General features: G+C 46.4%; 1 protein-coding gene across 1 annotated transcript in view; it reads right to left on the bottom strand.

Annotated features, from left to right (window-relative positions):
* Positions 1 to 12,298, bottom strand: part of LOC139756205 (uncharacterized) — a 70,317-nt gene that overhangs the window by 20,114 nt on the left and 37,905 nt on the right. Inside the window, exon 3 of the transcript XR_011714294.1 lies at positions 9,564 to 9,718. The gene's annotated coding sequence lies outside the window, so the exon portion shown is untranslated. The remainder of the gene's footprint in view (positions 1 to 9,563; positions 9,719 to 12,298) is intronic.

Below are 12,298 nucleotides of genomic sequence, written 5' to 3'. Positions count from 1 at the left end.
CTGGGGTAACGCCAGCACAGGAGGCGTGGCCTCAAACACCACCCCCTAGCAGGCCTGTGGTTGCAGCAGGTCACGGCTCGCGCAAGAACCACACGCATCGCCTCCACCTGCGCCTCCAAGCTTTCAAGCTCCTCCTCCAGGACAGGACCTCTTGGAGGATGTAGTGGACTCGCACAGGACAGATGAAGACCCGCGGAGATGACCTTGACGAGGACCTGCACCTGGCAAACCCAAAGGCACGACCCGGAAAGAAAGAAAAGAATGAAGGAAGACAGAGCGAAAGAAAGAGCCAAAGGGGAAGGGGTGGGGGTGGGGGTGGTGCACTACCGTAAGAGAAAGAGAGACAAAAACTCTCACACATGCATTAAATATTTCCCAGAAAGACCTTTTGTGTCCGGCAGATGTGAGGCAGAGCCTCGTGAGGGGGGGAAAAGGGTCCAGGAGACTCTCCCCTCACGCACATATTATCCTACCCGACACCCTCACACCCTCGCCGTGTCAGCCCAGACATACTCCACCTGCCTCACTCACACCCAGAACGTCATGGCTCAACCTGCGCGGTCAACTACCGTGAGGATTTGCCTCTAATGGGCACTAAATGTAGTTTTATGTCATCAAACACCATTAATGCCCTGTAAGTCTCGATATGATCCTCCATACCTTGTAGATCCTCTTTGCAGCTTGAGATCAGAACAGACTTCGTAAGTCTGGCTGTATCAGACTCCTTGTTCATGTAAGGCTTCACCATCCTGTGAGAGTGTGAGGTCGTTGTCCAGTCATTATAAATCACTCCAAATGGTTTACAATGAGGCATCAACACACGCACAGACCGTGAACAAGAACAAAATGTACATCTTCTTCATCTGTCTGTTTTACGTGGCAATCCTCTCTTTCAATTCCCCACAGAACTACACTAGACGAACATTCGCACGATTTAAAACATATGACGAACATTAACTGATGTTTTTATTTTGCCGACACGGACCAAAAAAAAAAGGGGGGGGGGGGAGCGAATTAAATTTTTATAACTCCACGCATGTTATGCTCGCTGGCGGGGGTCAAGTTTTGGTAATTCATTTACATTCCTTTGTTGACCGCTAACTCCTGCGACGTAACTTTAACTTTTACGATAAGTTTAGAAAATGACTTTTCTCAGAACATGGGCCACATGTATTGTGGAAATGTCCATGGTCTGAGAATTCTCCTTAACGCTTGAAGGAAAGTGTTAAGGGTTGTGCAACTTGCGCTTCAATTGGTATCATGGCACTACCTGACCTGGTGACATGGCACTACCTGACCTGGTGACATGGCACTACCTGACCTGGTGACATGGCACTACCTGACCTGGTAACATGGCACTACCTACCTGGTGTCATGGCACTACCTGACCTGGTGACATGACACCACCTGACCTGGTGTCTTGACCCCACGTGACAGTGTCATGACACTGCCTGGCAAGAAGTCATATATTGTTCTGTTTTTTCTTTTCAACAGTGACACGTGAGAGGCCCTTGGGGTTAATTTCATGCTGATAAGTTCTGTCGGGAGGTGAGAGATAGTGTTTGGATATCATGGTTAAACATATGACCTCCAGCAGCCAACGGGGCAAAAGTCCAGACAACCAGCCAACCATTTCTTAGAAAATATCTGTGTTCGAATTCTGACGACTGAATCCCCGTTGTACGCTCAAGGTTATTAGATATACTTCTTAACAGAAGGAGGAATAACAGGAAACACGGTAACAGAAGGAGGAATGACAGGAAACACGGTAACAGAAGGAGGAATAACAGGAAACACGGTAACAGAAGGAGGAATGATTAAGAATATACTAATCGAAGAAAGAGTTTGACTTTTCAGTTTTATAATATTCACTGTCTTGATATACATAGACCAAACATGTCGGTGAGAGTGTGGGTGAAGGGCACATATATAGGGGGTAGGTGGAGGCCAGTACAGAGCGTTACAGTGGGTACAGTACATGGGCATCGGAGGGTGACGGGTGAGCCAGAGCGGGGCGGAAAGGAGTTCGACTCCCGTCTGTGGGAATGGAGGGATGGAGGGATGGATGGAGGGAGGGAGGGAGGTCTAAGACACATCAAACACATGGCAAGAATGATTAGTGTCACAGAAATGTAATTCCTCAACACAGGTGTGTGTGTGTGTGTGTGTGTGTGTGTGTGTGTGTGTGAGACCTTTGACCTATCGTACGACCCGTCGTGCTCAAGGCTTGAACTGTCGTGTTCGAGGGCTTAACCACAGACTAAGCCAGTTTACTCAGAGGCGACGAGCCAGTCAAACTAGTTTAATTTACCTTCTCTTAACTCCTTATCCCCTCACCTGCCATCACCGCCCCTACCTGCAAAACCAATGCTTCGATCATTTCTATCACTTCCATCTCGTGCTTTCATTCTCTGTGGAATTTCCTTTTCAGCTCAACCCACGTCGCCTCCCTTCACATCCTGTCGGCCAGGTGAAGCCCCCCTTCACCCCATCACCCACGTCCAGTCCGTTGACCTTCTAGCACCCCACATCCAATCCCTCTCTCTCTCTCTCTCTCTCTCTCTCTCTCTCTCTCTCTCTCTCTCTCATCTTAAGCGTCTCCCCCAGCTCCCACGTTCCAACTGGCCTCTCTCTCTCTCTCTCTCTCTCTCTCTCTCTCTCTCTCTCTCTCTCTCTCTCTCTCTCTCTCTCTCTCTCTCTCTCTCGCCCACGGTAATCTTGTCTCTTCCCTCCCACATTCATCAACCACAACCTCATTAAGCCTCACACAGACTCACCTTCGTTAAACGTGACTAATCCTCTTTTTCTCCCCCCCTTCCCTCCTTTCGTTAATCCTTCTATCCCCACCACCTTACCATCCCCTTACCATCATTAAGCCTCGTTGAACCTCAATCTTATCCCATCGTCTTCGTTCAGTGTGACTCATTCTGTTCCCCACCATTGTTAAACCTAGACGAGGACACCCCCTTCCCCCTAACCATCCTCCCTCTTCCCCACCAACTATGTCTTACGACACTAATCTAAATTACAACCATCACCATCCTCCACCATAACAACCCGTGACTCACCCCCTGGAATTGTACCCGACTCCAGTACGGGCTGGAAATGTACCTCCCATCCCTAAACCCCCACCCACTCCCTTCCAGGGAGTACTGGAAATGTACCTGCTCTCCCTCCGGTACCAACTGGGAGTGTACCTGTCTCTCCCCGGTACCAGCTGTTCGTATAGCTGGTACAGCTCCGCGGTCAGACAACAGTTCCACCTTTGTTACTGTTACTACTGTTACTGCTGTTACTGCTGTTGTTACTGTTGTTACTGTTACCGTTACTGTTACTGTTGCTGTTCCTGGTGTTGTTGACGTACCTTCTCACATGTACTCGAGTCATATCACCCCGTCTGTTGCGTCTTCCATATGTACTTCACTTTACTCATCTGTTCTCCCAGGTTCTGAACAAGTGGGGGTTACCTAACGTGGTGGGTGGGTGGGTGGGTGGGTGCGCGGGTGGGTGGGTGGGTGCGCGGGTGGGTGCGCGGGTGGGTGGGTGGGTGCGCGGGTGGGTGGGCGGGTAGCCAATGACCTGAGCCTGTTGGCCAGGGGTGGTAGCACACCATGTTTATTTAATGGCGATGTTTGGAGGTTCATGATAATTACTCTCTCTCTCTCTCTCTCTCTCTCTCTCTCTCTCTCTCTCTCTCTCTCTCTCTCTCTCTCTCTCTCTCTCTCTCATCCTCATTCCACTTAAACCAATTCGCAGCACCACCGTTCTAAACCAACCCTATCCATCAGACACGATGTCAGACTCTGTGTTACTGCCCTGAACACGCTTCTGCTTTAATTCGAACAGCGAACACCAACTGTTTCATAATCGTCCACGAAATCTTCCGTCAAACAGCGTTCTCTAGGAACAGGCAGTGGTGTCTGGAATGCTGCTAGATACCACTACTTGGTTTCTATCAGCGTTATATGACCCCCAGGTATCATTAAGGCTATAGAGACCAGCCCAAGCAGGGAGGTTTCAAGGGTTCGAAACCTATTACTCCGAACCTTGAGCACGACGCTACGACCTCTGAACACGACGGTGCGACCCTTGAGCACCGAGCTACGACCCTTGGATACGATAATGATGGCTTGACCTATGACCTGACCCTTGAGGTCGGTCAGGTCAAAAAGACTGAAAAAAAATCACGTCATCATACCATTAGTGTAGCATCATAGAACTCAGAAGGAGGAGGTCGCACCATCGCCCTGAGGGAGATAAAAAAAAACGAAACATGAAGTGACGCGTCGAGAACGCTGGACCGACCTAACTGGGACGTGTCATATACATGTAAATCAGGGAAGAGTGCGGGGGAGAGGAGTGTGTTCTCACATATAAGGACACGGGGACTGCTTCCACAAGCAGACTCGTGCTTGTGAGAGAGAGTTCTGCCTCAGTCGTCCGTGTTGGTCGTCACAACACCCTCCCTCGCTGGGGGAGAGATGGCCTGCAGGCAGCCAGCCTCGCACAGACGCCGCCGTGTGTCTCCTACTCACCCTACGTACTCCTCCAGGGAGGTCATCAAATCCATCTCAAATGACTGGGCTAAAAAATGTCTCAGATGTTGGACGTCACTGTGATACCTGGACTATTATCATTATCAGTATCAGGACTTTATCTCTATTGGCAAGTGTTGAGGTGTTATTATCCTCTTGATGTAAAGGTTCCTTCCTCACTCCGCGTACACCCCTCCAACTCCGCTGTCTTCGCTAACCTCAGCGAGTTTCTGGTCCCGCTCTTTTTTTTTTTTTCTTTCCCGCTCATAATCGTAATTAAGTTTATTAATAGCACGGTCACATAAGAGCTGCCTCTCAGGAAGCAGGTTTTATCCCCGTCTTCCATTAGACTCAGGAACTTTCAGTAAGGCTATCACAACCAGTTTGCCTCTCAGAGTTTGTTTGCTTTCCTTGCGGTCTCAGACCAGGTTGGCTTGTGCAGAACACACACACACACACACACACACACACACACACACACACACACACACACACACACACACACACGAAGAGTGTGTGCTGGAGGCCCCGTCCCCAACACACACACACACACACACACAGTTAACCGGTTCATCAATACGACCTACCCAATCAGTAATTTCTTCCGTGTTCTACCAGCATCGCTTTCAGTCCATCATCAAGGTCTTATTTTCTAACTTGGACCACATCTGTGGTCCGACGCACCTCATATAACCCCGACAGACCCAGCGTCCAATACCTGGTGAACTTACAGCTGGTGAACATAAGTGAAATGAGTCAAACCAAATGGGAAAGCTGTGGGTGGAGATGAAGTGGTTGGCGAACGTGATAAAGAAAGCTGGTGTGGGATGGGGTCGGCACAGTGCGTACAGAAGCGGCATACATGACTTCCGAGTCGTGGTCAATAACGAGTTTAGCAACGTAATGCAGAACTGTGGTGACGGACGGGGAATACGTCAGTATGGCTTTGTGTTATCAAAAAATGATATATCAGATGTATCTAATGGACCCATGAATTGAATAACGACCATCCGACTCTCTGCTCCTGGTTTCAATATATATATATATATATATATATATATATATATATATATATATATATATATATATATATATATATCTTGATAACAAGAAATTCTTTCCTGCTTCTCACACATGCGAATAAGAGATAACGAGACACATAGCATCATAGACCGGTAGTTAGTGCCCGAGCACAGGATTCCCAGCTTTTGATATTCACAAGAGAACATTAAAGTCATTGTGTACACATTGAGGCAGAAATTATAACATATTCCAGCCCTCCACGCGCAATTTGTGGCCTCGTAAATGTAAACATTTCTGCAAATAATTCATCCAAAAAGTTTCTGGCTACAATTCGTAAGACAATGAAAAGAACATCAGCATATCTGTATACATAATTCATACAGCTACACACGTCCATGTACACACAAGCAAAGCGTCTCTGTGATATGTGTGAGTTGGAGGGAATATCACAGCTTTGATCATCTGACCCTCGAATAGTCTGAATCTCGGAGTATAAAAGTATCGAAACGGAATATCTAGTGAAGGGTTGGGGTCCCGCAGGGTAAACTGCAGGTTTCGACGATGTTTTACCCTCTCTGCGTTGGGGGGCATTCCACCAGCTAAAAAGAGGTTCAATGCATCAAGAAGACAAGCAAAGTAATCAAGTCTGACACTTAATGAATTTTATGACGATCGTGAAGTATGACTGGAGACAGCGTGGACCTGTATGGATATCATCAATTTTACCGCGACAGAAGCGATGCGAAACCAAACCCACACGCACTGTTGTCATGCTTGTGACAATGTGCCAAGCCTGCGCGCCCGTGTCTGTGCCAAAAGACCCACAGATGGTATCACAGACGAGTGATGTTAGGAGCACCTGAACACCAGAGAGGGAGCCTGTGCCTCTAATTGGCTATGGACATGCAAAGACATTTAATTGGCCATATGCAGGTACAGATCTAATGAGGGGGAGTGCCCCTTTGATTGGCCAAGAGCAGGGGATGGTCCATGGACTCCTGCTCCTGTGATTGGCTAGGGAGAGGTCTGCTGTTCTGATAGGCCAGGAGAAGGTACGTGTTTTAGGAAGCCTGCTTCAATGATTGGCCAGGAGCAGATGGAGACCAAATGTGGGCCACTGTTCTCATTGGTCAGAGGAGAATAATGATCCAGAGAGACTTGCTCCTCTGATTGGCTAGCCGACAATCAGTTTTCCTAACGACCAAAAGTTTAAGCTTGAAGAATTACAGTCTAATCAAACTAAAGGAATAAAAGAAATCACAGAGGAAACCAAAAAGAGTCTGAGTCACGTTAAACAAACAACTGTGCCATCAATTACTGCACAACAAACAACAACAAGAACTAACAACCTCAGCTTCTACGACCCGGCTCGAACCAAGGTACCATCATTACAACTCTCCCCAACCACAACACAACAACCTTCTGACATCTGGACCACCTCCGTCGTAGCCTACTCACAAATATCTGGTCGTCAGCTACGTCATGAGAGCCTGTCAGCTGCTGACACAAGAGACGCGTCAGCCAGGTGACCGCGACTGCAATGAGAAGGAACAACAAGTCATCATTCAACAGACGTTTTCAGGATCAGTCGTTTATTATGCGATACAGACACACATGAACACCTCCAGTCATATCCTCCCTCGTACGTCTGTCGGGTTTCTTTTTTCTTTCTTTTTCCTTGTTAAACGCATCGTTTTACCTCTCCAGTGGATACGGGTTCGAGTCCTGCCAGTACCAGGTGCGTGCCCACTACGGAGAGAGAGAGAGAGAGAGAGAGAGAGAGAGAGAGAGAGAGAGAGAGAGAGAGAGAGAGAGAGAGAGAGAGAGAGAGAGAGAATATGAGTTTCTCTCCTCACTTCCTTATCTCTGTAGCCTCATTTTTATGCCTCATTCGACGCCCCTTCCTCCTGGTCAAGATTTCTCGAGTCGAAGCTTCAGTGTGGTGTTTCGGACGAGGGGAAGACTCAATGGATATTTCACAATTTCCGACGACCACGGATGACGTGAGAGGAACCCTGATGAAAGACTCACCAACACCTGACTCACTCACAGTCTCACCTGCCCGTGAGTCACTCAGAGCCTCATCTGACCGTGAGTCACTCAGAGCCTCATCTTAAAGACTCACATACCCGTGAGTCACTCAAAGCCTCACCTTCAAAGACTCGCATACCCGTGAGTCACTCACAACCTATTCTTACGAGACACATCTGCCATTGAGTCACTCAGAATCTCACCTTCAAAGACTCACATACTCGTGAGTCACTCATAGCCTCACCTTCAAAGACTCGCATACCCGTGAGTCACTCAGGACCACATCTAGAATACCTACCTGCCGTGAGTCACTCAGATCCCCTTCCCATGAGTCATCTCCCAGTACCTGCGCGGTTGCCAGTTAGGGAGTTAGCCAGGACAACAACAGTATTTCGTATACTCGCTCAAACCACGTCTCCTGCCGAGAGCATTTTGTTCTGAAAACGCTATGCAATTTCCTGGCATTTACTTTTATATATATATATATATATATATATATATATATATATATATATATATATATATATATATATATATATATATATATATATATATATATATATATTCATTATTCCAGCTCTGCTGAATTACATTTCGTTCTCTGTTTTCTTCCTCCTGGCTACGTAAATTCTCTTAGCATAATATAATTCTTTTCATTTCTGATAGCCGACCACTGAAGAGTAAATTATCTACTGACAAATGAATTCTAAATATACGAATGAAGACTCGATATTTTCGTGCATGGAATGCAGTACTTAAAGGATTATTTGAAATCCCCGCTTGTGGACGAACCGGTCGAAATGCCAAGAAAGGTAATTCTGGCAACCACTTTAGAATTTTCTCTGCATGTTGCTCTCGTAGTAAAAGTAATTTTAAACGTGTTAGTAGAATGTAAATTACTTTTGCCTGAAGCCCAGGCTATATATATATATATATATATATATATATATATATATATATATATATATATATATATATATATATATATATATATATATATATATATATATATATAGCGTCCTAGCTTCGTCTCTTCGATGTATATCAACTGACTGTTATTTCTCTCTTGTGTCTCTACTGATGATGTGATCATTACACGAAAGTGCACTTGGGAACTTTTCGTGTTTCATTTTCCCCGTGGACTCATAGGAATATATATATATATATATATATATATATATATATATATATATATATATATATATATGAATAGTGTGTGTGTGTGTGTGTGTGTGTGTGTGTGTGTGTGTGTGTGTGTGTGTGGCTCACCTCGAGGTTGTGTTATCTTGGAACAACGATGATAATAACAATAATTCTACATCATTAGCAAGACCCTCTCATCCACACATACGCTGCTGACTAACAAAAGCAGTCGCACGTAAGCTAGGTGCATATTCCACATATCTTAGAAAACGTGATATATGACTATTTCAGCATTATACCGTCACCCACGGTCGGTTTTCTGTCGTGATGGAGGAGCTTGTTGTACCTTCCTAAGGCCAAGAAATAATGAAGAGTTATACTCCATTATCCTAGGAGTGAATTCCTGTAACTTGGAACTCACACTATGAGGAAGTTACAGCAACTATAATGTGTATCACGAATTCTCCTGGTCTACGACCGTGGGCGCTGATGGTGCCATTTCAAGTGGTGTAACTCAGGACTACTTCTTACCTGCGTCATGCGAGGATGGTCCGTGTGGACAGAGGTCCCTGTGGTCCCCCCCCCCCCCAACAGATTGACGTGCCATATCTGCCCCTCATTAACGTTTTCGATCGTCCAGGAGGGTTTATTTGCCGACACCGGAGCGGGACACGTGCGTTGGGCGATGGAACGCCTCGCCTCCAGCAGAGAGAGAGAGAGAGAGAGAGAGAGAGAGAGAGAGAGAGAGAGAGAGAGAGAGAGAGAGAGAGAGAGAGAGAGAGAGAGAGAATTGATCGCTCGAGACACAAGAAGCGATCGATGTCCACATACCTCGCGGGTCAAGGTGTGTTCTCATGTGCTCCAGCGACGCGGCCTCCCATCCCCTCTCTCCTGACGGTGGAAGCGACGATCAACCACACAGTTTCGAGTAAGTGCCACAGGAATGATGAGTCAGAGTCGCACACATTTCAAACGCAGCAGTAAGACTGGAAAAAACAAGAGATGTCATCATGAGATATGGCGATGATTCTCAGAGAGTTGTTAGTGCTGGCGATCGAATAAGGTCACAGAGAACAAGGGGTAGCTTAATCATTGCTACGGGCGTTACCTGAGGAGCACTAAGGATGTCTACAAGACACTGAGGAAGGAGAGGTTGAAGTGGGCCTCATCATACCCTACGGTCGAGCGGAGGAAATGTGTGATGGTAGACACCATAGGTGTTTCGGAGGAAGGAGGAGGAGGAGGGAGGAAAGTAGAGGGAGAGGCTGGGTTATTGACCAGCTGGGGGGGCGGAGGGGCTTCCTCCACCTGGGAAGTACACTGACTCACACCTCCCGTGCTCCTGCTCCAGCTGGCACACCCACACACCCCCCTTCTCCTAGTCCGACATGAGCTCTCTCTCTCTCTCTCTCTCTCTCTCTCTCTCTCTCTCTCTCTCTCTCTCTCTCTCTCTCTCTCTCCACACACACACACACACACACACACACACACACAGAATCCCCCGATACACTCAAACTAATCAAATCAGGGGAAGGGAAAAAATAGTCTTTGACCCAATATGTCCCTTCCTTTGATCGTAAAATGGACAGTATGAAAGAGAAAGAGGGTCGGCAGTGTGTGTTTGTGTGTGTGTGTGTGTGTGTGTGTGTGTGTGTGTGTGTGTGCCTCACCCACTGGTGCCCACACAGCACCAGCTCCCTCCTGGTACCTGAGCTGTGGAGTTCACCATGTCTGACACCTCAGAAATCCTCCCTTGGGGGAACATCCTCCTCCGCCATGTATAGCCAAGACTCACGGGTAAGACCCTCCTCTGTGGTAGACTAGACTTTAAGAATCAACTATCCCTATGTATGATAGAATCCCCTTCCATCATCATACCTCACTCGTATGACAAAATCCCCCCCCCCCCACATTACAATGAAATCCTCTCGTACAATAAAATCCCCTGGCGTGACGAAATCCCCACTGTGTCATAAATCCCCTATCCTTTAAAGATACGATCAAATCCTCTCGTATGATGAAATTCCTCTTGTATGCGATCATCCGTCCAATTGAAAAACACTTCGTGGGCCTAAAGATGATAATCTGAGGTCAGTACTGATTCATATTAGAAGAAATGAGGAAGGTAAGGAGGGGATGGGATGGGGGACAGTTATTCATTTTCCCTTCATGATAATCATTCAAAATGTAATAAAATCTTCGCAAACAGGTAAACGCCAAACGCTCGGGAAGTCAGCCACGTACACCAGGGGGGGGGGGGGGGGGGCACAGGTGGTAAGATGTGGCGGTGTTATGTGTTCATCCTGGAAAGTTAAATGTAGGGAAGGTGAGGAGCAGATGGTTGGAATCATGTAATATGTTGAATCGATGTTGATGAACCTGATAAGTATATATATATATATATATATATATATATATATATATATATATATATATATATATATATATATATATATATATATATATATATTCCCTGGTAAGGGAACCTTCCTATACACCAAATCTCGCCTTAAGAGGACAAAATACACTGGGAGACAGACCCCCGCCACACCGTGCAAGCCGCAATGCCTCAGCGGCCACAATCGCGCCTCAGGAGAGACAAATACAATAATCTGACAAGCAACAAAAGGAAAATCTACGACGGTGCGACGACTCACCGGCACATGACAGTAGTTGTGAGGGCTGGCCATCATGACGAAACACTCGCCTCTACGTAGTCCTTTCCTGTCCACTCGGCTCTCCCCTCGAACACACGCAAGACGTTCTCTCTCTCTCTCTCTCTCTCTCTCTCTCTCCAGGAAGGGCGCTGACCGGGACGAAGGGCGGTAGTAGGCAGGTAGGTGGCGCTGTCGGAGGCGTCCCTAAGGGGAGTTGGGAGGGTTGTGGTGGTGGTGGTACCGAGTTGTGAGGCACAGCACTGATAACCGATGAGCCATGAGAAGATACGGAGAGAAGAAGAAGAGGAAGAAGGAGTGGGGAGAGAGAGAGAGAGAGAGAGAGAGAGAGAGAGAGAGAGAGAGAGAGAGAGAGAGAGAGAGAGAGGTATTCTTATCTTCCCGTCACAGACAAACGCTCACAAAATATATTATTTTCTTCCCTCTCCCAGTCTGCTTTCACGAGCTCGTCTATTATTGTCCCTATCATAATACCCGAGTTGTCTCCACCATGAATGCAAGGGATCAACTATGAATGTGTTGTATCAAAGTCGCGGCATCATTAAACAAGCCGAATCTGAGCCTCACAATGTACAACGAGGATACATAATTAATCAATCTTACACGGAAACTGTGAGAGATGAGAATATAACATGGAAAATGGGAAAAGGGAAATTGTAACATGGAAAATGGGAAAAGGGAAATTGTAACATGGAAAATGAGAGAAGATAATCTGACATGGAAAATGAGAGAAGTGAGATTGTAACATAGAAAATGGGAGAAGAGATAATCTGACATAGAAAATGGGAGAAGAGAGAATGTAACTTGCAAAAATGGGAGAAATGAGACATTTGGTGTCCAAAAAACGTGCAGTCGGACCATTAACATATTAGAAAAATTACCTCAGTAATG

Source organism: Panulirus ornatus, chromosome 21, assembly GCF_036320965.1.
Source record: "Panulirus ornatus isolate Po-2019 chromosome 21, ASM3632096v1, whole genome shotgun sequence".
Lineage (NCBI taxonomy): Eukaryota > Metazoa > Arthropoda > Malacostraca > Decapoda > Palinuridae > Panulirus > Panulirus ornatus.
The sequence above is the reverse complement of the archived record's forward strand: the minus strand, read 5'-3'. Positions and strand labels throughout refer to the sequence as shown.